Here is a 13,776-nt window from a genome sequence, read left to right as displayed (position 1 = left end):
CATTGTTGAGCAGTTAGGTTGTTCTTAAATTTGGGGCATTATAAATAGCCCATAGTTTTTTCTCCTTGGGGTAAGGAAGGAGCAGGGAATAATCTTTTAAAATATTAACAATGCCCACTCAAAAAAATGTTAAGAGCCTTCTACATCTTTCTTCGTTTTAAATTATTACTTAGGATTTGTGTTCTTTTGTCCTTTATTATATTGCTCCAACAACCTGGTCCATTCCTTGTCACTAATTTCTCTATTTGTTTTGGTATTGTGTTTACCAAAAGTCTCTAGATTTGGATTCCTAGTCCTTTTTTTCTTTCCTAGAAGTTAAATGAGTGTGGTTAGGACTATAATAATTTTTGAAAGAAAATTTTTGTTAATGGGGGGGAATAAAAATGTCCTTGCTGGCAGCCCAGTAGTGGGCAGAGAGCATACTTTCATGGCCATGGCCATACTTACCTTTAGCAAGGCTGGGAAATGTAGTAGAGCTGTATGCTCAGGAAGAAGAAGAGAGAGGGTTTTTATAGACAGCTCTCAGTCGGCCACGCCCCCTCTGCCTTGTTCATGCTCCACACTGCTGTCCATGCTAATTATCTGAGTCCCAAATCTGATCATGCCATTCCCCTGCTAAAGAAACATGCAGTGAGTTTCTATCACTGAACAACAAATATTTTTATTGAGTACCTACTGTGTGCTGAACATTGTAGCTATAATAAGGAAAATAAAAATTCTGTATTTGTCCTCCTGGAGCTTACAGAGGAGCCAAAATCTTGGGAATCATACATGACTCTTCCTTCTCTCTTACCATTACACTCAGTCCTTGACGAACACCTGTGAATTCCACCTCCAGCCAGAGGACCACTCTGCACCCATCCTTCTCTGTTTCCCACCAGTGTCACTGTTCTAAATAGTCTTAAAAATCCTGAATTACATAGCTTATACATAACCAGATTTAGAGGACTTTATCAAATGAGCCATGGATGTGCAGTGTGGAGGGAAATGAAGCATTTAATTTTAGCTAATTTGTTGACATTACCCATGTTTATGTTTATTCGCACTCTGCTCTTACCTGAAGGTGTGAGGGAACTTTTCCAGGAATGCTCTCAGATCCCCCTTCCTCTGTGGAATGGCTAGGTTCTTTATCTATGCCTGTGGTCCATGCGATTTCCTCCTCTATTCTTACAACAAACTCCCTTTAATTGGAATTGCTCAAATGGCTTTCTGCTCCTAGCCACCAAAAGATTCATCAGTGAAACATTATTTTCATTTTTGAAGAGTGTATTTAACATCTAATGTGGGTATTGCATAAAACTAGATGTTTGAGGGTAGTACCTATCATCCATTATGCAAAGTGCTTTGGCAGTGCTCAGGCCCAATTTAAAGAAGAACAAGACACCTGTAATATTTTTATGTTGCTGCTGTTACAAATGTAGTGGTTTAAAACAATACCCATTTATTATCTCATGGTTCTGTAGATCAGAAATAAGCCAGTCAGAGAAAGATAAATATCACACGATCTCACTCATTTGTGGAATATAATGAACATAAACTGATGAACAAAAATAGAAGAAGAGTCATAGAAGCATCAAACAGACTGTCCAACCTATGAAGGAAAGTGGGGGCGGGGGGGGGGGAGTGAGGGGGTAAGAGATCAACCAAAGGACTTGTATGCATGCATATGAGCATAACCAATGGACACAGACAGTAGGGGGGTGAAGGCATGTGCTGGGGCATGGGGCGGCTGGGGAGAGGTCAATGGGGGAAAATGGAGACAAAGTATTGCATGAGTCTTAAACAAAAAATAAAAAAAGAAGTGTGAAATTATGTCAAAGTTTTGGTTTTTTTTCAAAGTTTTAAAAAATTTTAATTACATGTAGCACTGAACTGTAATTAATAAGATATATATACTAGAGGCCCGATACATGAAATTCATGCAAGAATAGTCCTTCCTGCCCTAACTGGTTTGGCTCAGTGGATAGAGCGTCGGTCTGTGGACTGAAAGGTCCCAAGTTCAATTTCAGTCAAGGGCAGGAGGAGGTGTGCAGGAGGCAGCTGATGGATGTTTCTCTCTCATCGATGTTTCTAACTCTATCCCTCTCCTTTCCTCTCTATAAAAAAATCAATAAAATATATTTTTTTTTAAAAAAAAAAAGAAGAGTAGGCCTTCCTTTGCCCAGCTTCCCAGCTGCCAGCACTGGCTTCCCTCTGGCACCCTGGACCCGGGCTTCCCTCGCAGCCCCAGCTTCGTCCAGAAGGACGTCTGGTCTAATTAGCAATATATATATATCCTTGTGGCCAAGTGCACAGATTTGTGCACATTGAAAGGAAATTAATTAGAAGGTGGCCAGTGGGGCGGGACTGGGCAAGACGGGCCAGACATGACCTGGAGCCAACCTCCCACAGTCCCTCCCCAGCTGGCCGCACCTGAGGTGGCACCAGGGCTCGAAGGGCATCTGCGAAGTGAGCGGGGTCCCTCTGGCGGGTGGGGTCCCTTGGCCTGGCCTGCAGGGATTTGGCAGAAACTAGCTCTCCAACATCCCCCCACGGGTCCCAGAGGGCGAGAGGACACTCTGCAAAATTGCTGTCGTACAAAGTGTAGAACGCAAACGCAAGTGCGCAGTAAACCAGATTCAGGGACAACAGTGCCCCAGCAACAACATAATCCAGGGCCAAAGGTGGAATCGCGCTGCTCTGTGAGGAATCGGGCTCCCTGCTCTCTGGTTCCGGGGTGTGTCACCGAAGAATCACGCTGCCAAGTCACTGCAGCTTGGCAGCTCCTGCATTGAGCATCTGCCCCCTGGTGGTCAGTGCACGCCATACCTACTGGCCTGTCGGCTGGTCAGACGGTCAGTTAGCCTTCTATATATAAATATGTATATGCATTTCATCCTCACGATGACCTGATGAAATAAGTACTAATATTACCCAAGTTTTATAGATGGCACAACTGAAATACAGAAATATGAAATAATTTTTCCAAGGTCACACAACTTTCAAATTGTGGTGCAGGGAATTTTACCTAGTAGACTGCTTCACTCATTACACACTGCTTCTCCACATATAGCTTATATAAAGGGAGAAAAAGCTATAATATGTATATTGTGACCATATTTTATATATCTTTTATGTAATTCAGTTAATTGTGTATAAATAGAAAGAATTGTCCTGAATAGATGATCTTATAAATTTGGCACTTGTGCCCTTTGCTTTTCCTGAAGTTCCTGTTACAAAGCTCTGGATGCTGAGGTGTCATTTCCCATCCCGGGTAATGGAGGTAATTCCAAAGGAGGAACGAGAACTGAAGAAGAGCTGTCATGTTAGGGCAGAGTGATCATATCCTTAGGTCTCTCAGCTCCAAACATCTGACCTACTGTTTCACAAAGAACGTAGCTGTTGTATAAAGAAGAAATATCTGTGAACAATTGCTACAGACAGGTGGTTTTCTTAATTTGTAATTTACTAATCTCTAGTAATTACATATGTAATCACGTAATGTAAACAAATATGTAATTATATTTAATACAAAAGAATAAGTAAGTGGTGCAGAAAAAGATAAACATGAGTTTGAAATATTTTTTCTGGTTTTAGATTGTAACTGATATAAATATAAATGTGCAAATACTTGTGGGTGTGTGAAGGTGTGTGCTTATCAACTCAAAAATGTATTCTTGCCCTAACCGCTTTGGCTCAGTGGATAGAGCGTCGGCCTGCGGACTCAAGGGTCCCAGGTTCGATTCTGTTCAAGGGCATGTACCTTGGTTGTGGGCACATCCCCAGTAGGGGGTGTGCAGGAGACAGCTGATCGATGTTTCTCTCTCATTGATGTTTCTAACTCTCTATCCCTCTCCTTTCCTCTCTGTAAAAAATCAATAAAATATATAAAAAAAAAAAGATTCTCTCTTTGTCTTTAAAAAAAAAAAAATGTATTCTTTGTATCCGTGAAGATAGATGAAAGCATTTGTGTTTTCTCTTACCTGAGCTCTACACAGAAAATGGAATGAAAATTAGGAGAAAGTTGTACAGCAAATGTATTGTAAGATCCCTTTTATTAATTAAAAACCAAGCCAAAACACACACATACTGAACTATCTTTTTGTGTAAAGATATAAATATAAATACAGATGTCTACCCATACACCAAGCTGTTAATAGGGATGATCTGTGGAGAGGAAAGTGGTATTGAGGAAAGTGGTATTTATCATTCTGTATTGCAGTTTTTCTTATTCCTTATAGTTTTACAGATTCACTAGAGTGTATTTAGGCCTTCTCTCTGACGACTTAAGACTTTATTCAGGTCTAGAAAATGATCAGTCACACTTCACCAATATTCCCTCTCTTCTCTCCTGGATCTCCCACATACCTAGATCTAGATATAGTTTTAAAAGCTCTATTGAGATATAATTCACATAACACGTGTGACCATTCACCCACTATTAAATATATGTTGGAATGTCTCAAACTATCCTCCCTGTTTTGTTGTTGTTGTTGTTGTTTTACTGCTTCTTCACCTTTTAAAAACAATCTTTTTTTCTCTGTGGGTGCTCTGGATGAATTCAACAGAATTTCCCAAGTGTTTTTTCTTAACAGTGTTCATTCCAGATTTCACCTTGTGTATTGAGATTTCTATTTCACTGTGGTTTTCCTTCCCTCCTTCCCAGTGGTAGTGTTTTATTATTCCGTTCTCTTTTACAGATGTTCTTCCTTCATTCCTTTGAGAATTTTAAACATTTTTTTTTTTTTTACTCTATCATCCATTTCCTGAGGAGTGCACCTCCCATTTGTATTTTGAACTTCGATCTGCAGGCTCATCTTCTAAGATGTTTCTTGTTCTTTTCCATTGTTTGGTCCCACCCTTTCATATTAGTGCCCTCTCCACGACTGACCAGGACACCCTGTCAACAGACAGCACCCAACCCCTGGTTTATCCCACTTCTGATCCTGCCTCAGAAACAGCAGCCAATCCTGGACCGATCCCCTCTTCCCTTTTCCATCCTGGGAACCTTCAATGGGAACTACAACTTACAAAAGTGCTGCCTTCCTCCCTCTTGTTGACAGCATTCCAGGTTCCTCTGGGCTGTCCCCTTTGCCCCCTCCCCCGCCTTGGTGCAATAAGCAATCACCTGAATGGAGTCTTTAGTTAATTAGGCATAGTCCAACCTTGGGCTTTTTTAGATGACGGGCTCCCTGAGGCAGAGTCCTCCACGTCCTTACATTGCCTGTAGAGCTTTAGGCCTAATAACTTTGGGACCACAGAGATATTCCTCAGGACTCATAGGAGAATGAATAGTCTTTTATGGGCCCATTCCCTGGTTATTGCATGCTCCTTCCTTCAATTTCTTATTATGGAACATCTGTCTTCCACTCTCACTAAAATGTCAACTCCAAAAAGGTAGGACTGGAATCTCGGTCATCTTTATACATCACACAACCCTGTGCTCAAAGGATATGGTCACTCATCGGATTTTTATGGAGGTGGGCATTGCTCTTTGCCAGGAACTGGCTTAGAGCTGAGCATTTAGTTATGGGCAAGACACAATCTCTGCTCTCAAAGAGCCTGCAGCCTAATGGAGATCACTGACAACCAAACTGGCAAGTACAGAACACTCTAAGAGCTGATGGGTTTAGTACAGAATGCCAATGAGCACCGTGAAGGGAAGCTAAGATTTGTGGAAGCTTTCCCGATGGAGAACATGTGGGGATTCAGGGAGTGCAGCATGCTCAGAGAGCATGGGAGCTCACCACCCTTTTCCCCTTACCTTGCCCTGTGCATCTCCTCCCTCTGACTGTTCCTAAGCTATATCCCTTTATATAAGCCAGTAATCTAATACTAAAGCAGATGAACACAATAAAAAGAAAAAACTGTGACCAGAAAGGTATCAGTGAATGAAATTAAACAAATTTTAAAACATATATCAGGATAAAGAAAATTGATTAAAATAATTAGTAAAAGAGAAAATATCTTAGGAAAACAGAAGAAATCATGTAAATTAAGAATAAAAGAGAAAGAAGATGAAGGGATTAGCCCCCTAGACACAGACAACAATGTGGTGAGGCCAGAGGGAAGGGGGGCGGGACTTGGTGGAAGTGGGCAAAGGGGAGGAAAATGGGAACATATGTAATAGTGCCAACAATAAAAATTAAAAAAAGAATTTAAAAATTCCAAATAAAGATTTGTGGACTCACAGGACATTGCTTAGAAGCTACCCTGAATGCCATTTCCCCGGTATTTGCATATTTGGACACTGACCTACACCATCTCATTCTGTAATTCCCCTTCCCCACCTCCCATCCTCACCCTGACCCCTACTCAAGTACTTGCTGTTTTTGTCCTCATCAAAGCACATTGCAACATTTGTTCCTTCTACACCTATAGATGGGAGACCCAAGGAATGCAACTCTCTTGCCTGGTGGGAGCCTGCATATTGTAGATACTAATTATACTCTGGTATGACGAAGTGAAAGGAAATATTTGGAACTGGTGCTTTATGCCATTCCTTCAACACAGAAACTGGTACCCACCATTCCGCAAGCCCAAAACCACTCTGCCGTCCCAACCAGACCCTACCCACTTCCTGGCCCTTCCCTTGAGCCCCCACAGGGCATGGAAAGCATTTTTTAAGCTGGATTGTGGTGATAGTTGGACAGCAGTATAAAGTTACTAAAATTCATCAGACTGGATACTTACAATGGATGGATTGCATGGTCTGTAAATTGTATCTCAATAAAGCTGTTAGACGTTAAAAAGAAGAAAGGATTGGGAATAACTCCGGGATCCAATCTATAGTGCTTGGCACAAAAAATGTTTATTTTTTTAATGAATGGAAGAGATCTTGCGGCATAACACATATTTCATCAATTTTAAGCATGCTATTTTTTACATTTTTAATGCGCACACCTCTTACAACTGACCTTATATGTGCGTCAGAACTTGAGAATGGGTGTCAGGGGCTTGATGGAAAATCCCAGAAACTATAATAGAGGATGCTTTCTAAAGAAGTGCTATATCACTATATTTTGGATGGCACACAAGACAATCTGATGAGGAAAGGCACATCACTGATGACTGAATCAGACTCTCAATGTGAGAAAACCTTGATGAAAAATCATCAGAGAGTTTGGATTTTTTAAAAAAGTAGAACTGAGATAAGGAGAGAAAGGAAAAAATCCTACGGGATATACTATGATAAAGATAGAAGGATAGCCCATGGACAATGACAATAGTGTGGTGAAGGCCTGGGGAGAGGGCCAGGTTAAAAGGGGGCAGTGGGGGGAAAAGCAGGACATCTGTAATACTTTCAACAATAAAAATAAATTTTATTTAAAAAAGAGATAGAAGTAGACTTAACAACGTAAAGAAAAAGCCTGTCGCCCTAACCGGGTTGGCTCAGTGGATAGAGCGTCAGCCTGCGGACTGAAAGGTCTCAGATTTGATACTGGTCAAGGGCATGTACCTTAGTTGCGGGCACATCCCCAGTAGCGGGTGTGCAGGAGGCAGCTGATGGATGTTTCTCTCTCATCAATGTTTCTAACTCTATCCCTCTCCCTTCCTCTCTGTAAAAAATCAATAAGGTATATTTTTTTAAAAAAGAAAGAAGAAGCCTGTAATAGGATGAACTAATAAGATTCCCTGTAGGTGGTGACAAATACGTAAAAGAGGAATCTCTCCAGAGCAAAGGGAGGGTACCTTGGAGGAAGTCTTTAGAGAGAAAAGGTGAGCTGAGAGCACTAATGAGCTGCACATGGCATCAGGGAAATCCCTTAACCTCTCTCGGGACGATTTCATTTTAGAGGTTTTCTTGTATGTTAAATAATAGTGTTATCTGAGCAAAGAGGGTCCTCCCACTCACTCAGCACACAGCAGAGCCGATCACTGAACACTGAGTTTTGCAGTGGAGAATTTAAGACACTTTATTGGCAGGGAGCCAAGCCGGGAGAACAAGAGAGCTAAAGCTCAAAATCTGAACTTCCCATTGGTTTTTATTCAAGGATTTTTAATATACTTTTATTGATTTCAGAGAGGAAGGAAGAGGGAGAGGGAGAGATAGAAGCATCAGTGATGAGAGCGAATCATTGATTGGCTGCCTCCTGCATGCCCCCTACTGGGGATTGAGCCCACAACCTGGGCATGTGCCCTTGACTGGAATGGAACCCGGGACCCTTCAGTCCACAGGCCGACTGAGCCAAACCGGTTAGCGCTATTCAAGGAATTTTAAAGGCAAAGACTGAGAATTTGGGGTTAAGGGTCAAGGAGGAGCTGGATGGTTAGGTTGTTTTTATTTTAGTTCTCTTTTTTCTTTTCATCTTTCACAGAATTTATTTTATGCCAAACAGCATTTTAGACACTGACCTAGAAACTCCCTAATAAGATAAAGCAAAGACAATGCGTTTATCTTACGAGAAACGAGGTACACCATCCTTTATATTCTTCAAACATGACTGCACTTTAACTTTCATAATTTGGCAATGCATTCGTGAACAATCTTCAGATAACTAGTTTAACAAATTAAAGACACTTTTAAGCAGACATGAGTGCCCTAAGTTGTTTATTAGGTAAAAATTTTACAAACATTACTTATATTAGCGGTAATGGTAGAGCTGGACAGCAAACTCATGGGTCCTTTCCAAGGCCACAGCTGGTGGGGCCTGCGGATGTCAGCCCTCGCATCTCCTTGTGCTGTGGACTGGTTGGTAATCCATTGGGTGTCAGGATTCCTTCTGATAGCCTTGCGGAGTGGATCCATGAGGATAACCGCAAAGAATTTGTGGAATCTTCACCAACCCAGCAAGAATCCAGGACTCTCAGAGCCCCCCAGTGGCGTCCACCGCACTCCTTGGCAGCAGACTGAAGGCTTTGAGCAAACTTTAGCTGGTAAATACTATGATGGGCAGGCTTGCCTGAGGTCGCACGCTTAGGAACTGAGCATTTGCAGCCACCACGGGGCACTCGAATCCTATCTACACACGTAAATTTGACTTGGCCTTGTATCCCAGTCTGTGCGTTTTATCGGGTCAGGTGGGGTAGGGGGCAGTGAGGGGTACCCCTATGGAGCCCAGAGAGCTGGCGATACTGCCAGCAGCGCACCCTGAGAAAGAAATACATGACATCCCACTGCTTCTTCCTCCACAGCTCCTGGTTGTACTTGGAAGCACCCATCTAGTTGGATCAAATAAAAGTGTTTTAAAATAGCACTATATATGTATATTTTTCATTATAATAACAATGTAGTATTATTGCAGAAAACTAGGGACACATAGAAAATCACAAAGAAAAAAAATACTTGGTACTCCAAGAATTACTATTACCATGTTGGAGCAATATCTGTTCAATTTTTTATACACACAAACATTTGTTTTAATTTGTTTTGCTTTATGAAATTGAGATTAAAATTCAACATATTCTTTGTTTTCTGTTTCTATTCCTTAAAAGCATGATTGTCCAATAACCAAATAGCATTCAATTTTATAAATATAAAGAATTAGAAAATCCCTCATATCGGCCATAAGGAAAAGTTTTGGCACCAGTGATATAAATTTTAGTTACAGGAAAAATTCCCTGGGGCAATGTCTCAATCAGGGTCCCTGGGGGAGACAGATGGCACACTTTAAGAGAGTAATTTGAGGATTGTTTAACACAGGATCTATTTACAGAGATCCTTTAGTGGCAGGGATTAGGTGCTGATGGCACCTAAGGGCATGAGGAAGGAGGAGGGGGCAGTAACTTAAATCTGGAAACAAAAAAATACTCGGTGGAGACCCTGCCTGATAGAAGCTATAACAGGTACTTACTTGAGGGGCAGGCAGCCGAAATAGAGCTTCTGTATCATCCAGCAGTCTCAATTCTGGATATATATCCAAAAAATAAAAAAAAAATCATCAGTACCTCAAAGAGATATGTGCATACCCATGTTCATTGCAATATTATTAGCCAAGATATGGAAGCAACCTAAATGTGTGTTGGTGGATGAATGGATAAAGAAATTGTGACATATGTGTGTGTAATAAAATATTATCCAGCCATAAAAAGAAGGAAATCCTTTCATTTGCAACAAATGGATGAACTGGAGGGCATTATGCTAAGTAAGACAAGCCAGACAGAGTAAGATAAATATTGTGTGGAATCTAAAAAAAAGCTGATTGGACAATAGAATGGTGGTTGCCCAGATCTCCCCATTGCCCTCTGGGGGGAGAGAGAAATGTGAGATATAAGTCAAAGGGTACAAACTCTCAGTTACAAGAAGTTCTGAGGATCTAATGCATAGCATGGTGACTATCCTATCTAATAAAGAGGGAATATGCTAATTGACCCTCATGCCGTTGCAAAGATGGTGGAGCCCACAGCCAATAAGGAGGGAATATGCTAACTGACTGCCCCGCCTTCAAAGATGGTGGCATCCACAGCCAATAAGAAGGGAATATGCTAATTGACTGCCACGCCCTCAAATATGGCGGCACTCACAGCCACAAGATGGCAGTGCCCAGTTCCTCAGCCCCCCTGGGGCACCTGCCTCCAGAGTCCCCCAGTCCTCTCAGTCCCCCAGCCACCCAGGGCCGCCCGAGGCTCAGGTAACCAGGGCCGGCCGAGGCTTGCGCTGCCGGTAGTGGCAGCAGCAGAGGTGTGATGGGGCATCGCCTTCCCCTGATCACTGGGTTGCTTCCTGCCCCTGAGGGCTCCCTGACTGTGAGAGGGGGCAGGCCAGGCTGAGGGACCTCCCTCCAATGCATGAATTTTCATGAACCAGGTCTCTAGTAGTTAATAATACTGTATTGTATAATCAAAAGTTGCTGAGAGTAGATCTTTTTTTTTTTTTTTTTAAATATATTTTATTGATTTTTTACAGAGAGGAAGGGAGAGAGATAGAGAGTTAGAAACATCGATGAGAGAGAAACATCGATCAGCTGCCTCCTGCACATCTCCTACTGGGGATATGCCCGCAACACAGGTACATGCCCTTGACCGGAATCGAACCTGGGACCTTTCAGTCCGCAGGCCGACGCTCTATCCACTGAGCCAAACCGGTTTCGGCTGCTGAGAGTAGATCTTAAGCATTCTCACCACACACAGACACAAAGAGGTAACCACATGAGATGTGTTGATTATCTTGATATCAGTGATTATTCCACAATGTTTATGTATATCAAATCATCATTTTAAATATATATGAGTATATTTGTCAACTATTCCTCAATATATAGTAGTTGGGGAAATTTTTTAATTTTAAAAAGATTTAATAAGTGAGCAAAAGAAAACACTAGGCAGAGGGAATAGCATGTGCAAAGTCCCTGAGGTGGGAACTGAAAGGGCAGTAGATCAACTGGGAAGTCAAAAGGGGAGAACAGATAGGAAGATTTTGGCAGGGCCACATTGCAAGGATTTTTATTTTTATCCTTAAAACAAAGATAAGTCATTGATAGATATTAGGCATCCAATGATAGATTAGATATGCATATTAATAAAATCATTCTGGCCCAGCTGACATGGCTCAGTGGTTGAGTGTTGACCTATGAACCAGGAGGTCACAGTTTGATTCCCGGTCAGGGCACATGCCCAGGTTGCAGGCTTGATCCCCAGTGTGGAGTGTGCAGGAGGCAGCCAATCAATAATTCTCTCTCATCATTGATGTTTCTTTCTCTCTTTCCCTCTCCTTCCTCTCTGAAATCAATTAAAAATATATATATATGTATGTATATATATATTTTTTATCTATATAAAACCCTAATATGCAAATCAACCGAATGGTGGAATGACCTGTGGAGACCAGTCAGCGGGTGATGGGGCCAGCGTGTGGGCAGCACCAGGCCAGTCAAGGCGGGTGCCCTCGGGGGCCCCCAATTGCCCAGCCAGTCCCCCCACAGATCGGCCCTGATTGCTGGCGAGGCCTAGGGACCCTACCCTATATATTGGGAACAGTCTCTTAGATTTAAAAATTAAAACCTGGCAAGGCTACTCTAACACTGAAAAAAAAGGATGATGAAGCGATGACAGGCATGGACTCTGGCTTGCACATTTTGTGGTCAGCCCTGAATCTGACACTTATAACTCTGTGACAAAGCCAATTACTTAACTTCTCTCTGCTTCAGTTTTTCACTCATAAGATGGGGAAAATGGTACTACTGCCTCAGAAGGATCATGTTATGTACTACTTTTTATAATCAGGGCAAAAAAATGTAGCTGCACATACAACAGCAAGATGCCTTTCACCTGTATGAAAATTATGGTCACTGGTGCATGCAGCATCCCGTATTGCAAGAGGGATGTCTGACTGCCAGTTTAGGCCTGTAAACCGGCAAGAGGTTGCAGGCTGGGCTCAGGGACTCCCCACCCACCGCGTGTAAGAATTTTGTTTTGTTTGCTAATTTGTGTTTTTGTGACAAACTATTTTTATTGCAATTTTATTTTCCAAAAAGTTGATTAGTTTCTCAAATCTGTAGCAACCTGGACCATCCTCCTATATAATAAAAGGCTAATATGCAAATCGACCCAACAGTGGAACTACAGCTTGCTATGACAGCACTGACACTCAATGCAGGAGCTGCCCCCTAGTGGTCAGTGTGCTCCCACAGGGGGAGCGCTGTTCAGCCAGAAGCTGGGCTCAATGCTGGCAAGTGCAGCGGCGGTGGTGGGAGCCTCTCCTGCCTCTGTGCACCAGGCCTCTAGTATGTATATACTAGTATATATATACACATATATATGAAAATCACTCTGGGGAGAGCGAATTGACAGGGAGGCAAAAATCAAACAGAGGTGGGTATAGCAGTAATCTAAGTAAGAGCTTGGAATATGGTGCTGGATGTAGATAGTAAGACGAAGAAAAGTTTGAGAAATTTCATGGACATAAAATTGACAAGACTTTATATTTAAGATAGGGCTGTGTAGAGGTGGGAACAATGTTCAAGAATCTACTAGATTCCTTGCTTGTAAGCCTGGATGGATGAAAAGTTTTTTGGAACTGGGAAATTATAAAAGAGTCAATAAACTAAAAACGAAGGAGGAGGGGGAGGAGGAAGAAGACAGGAAAAAGGAGGAGAAGGAGGAGGAGAAGAAAGTTTGGCTGCTTTTTAATGAGTTAAAGACTATATATTCCAGAGATAAAGGAAGTTGGTTTTGAAGCTGAACAATGGGAGCAGAAACCCTTTCTACAATTTAGGATTTATTAAACAATGTTAGGGGAAGGTGTTAGGCATGGAGAGAAAGAACTGCAAGGGGGGGCAGAAGGGTACATAAAATAGACATTGAGAAAAGAGGAATTTATGTAAAAATTAGAGGCTCAGTGCATGAAATTCATGCACTCTTCAGGGGGTGGGGGTCCCTCAGCCCGGCCTGCGCCCTTCTTGCAGTTTGGGAGCCCTCAGAGGATGTCCGACTGATGGTTTAGGCCCGCTCCCCCTGAGCCGTCGGTCTGACATCCTTAGCGCTGCTGCAGAGGCAGGAGAGGCTCCTGCCACCGCCGCTGCACTTGCCAGCAGTGAGCCCAGCTTCTGGCTGAGCGGCTCTCGCCCTGTGGGAGCACACTGACCACCAGGGGGCAGCTCCTGGATTGAGTATCAGTGCATGTCATAGCAACTGGTCATTCCACTGTTGGGTCGATTTGCATATTAGCCTTTTATTATATAGGAGGATGGTCCAGGTTGCTACAGATTTGAGAAACTAATCAACTTTTTGGAAAATAAAATTGCAATAAAAAGTTTGTCACAAAAACACAAATTAGCAAACAAAACAAAATAATTACTTTTCCATTCATTATTTGTTTATCTTGCTTTCTTCTGATTAACAACATAACCTATTGTTTTT

At 42.2% G+C, this 13,776-nt stretch overlaps 1 pseudogene; it reads right to left on the bottom strand.

The window, feature by feature from the left end:
* Positions 1-8,595: 8,595 nt before the first annotated feature.
* Positions 8,596-9,141, bottom strand: LOC118667706 (annotated as a pseudogene).
* Between the last annotated feature and the right edge of the window lie 4,635 nt (positions 9,142-13,776).

The sequence above is a fragment of the Myotis myotis genome, unplaced genomic scaffold, assembly GCF_014108235.1.
Source record: "Myotis myotis isolate mMyoMyo1 unplaced genomic scaffold, mMyoMyo1.p scaffold_m19_p_12, whole genome shotgun sequence".
NCBI lineage: Eukaryota > Metazoa > Chordata > Mammalia > Chiroptera > Vespertilionidae > Myotis > Myotis myotis.
The sequence above is the reverse complement of the archived record's forward strand: the minus strand, read 5'-3'. Positions and strand labels throughout refer to the sequence as shown.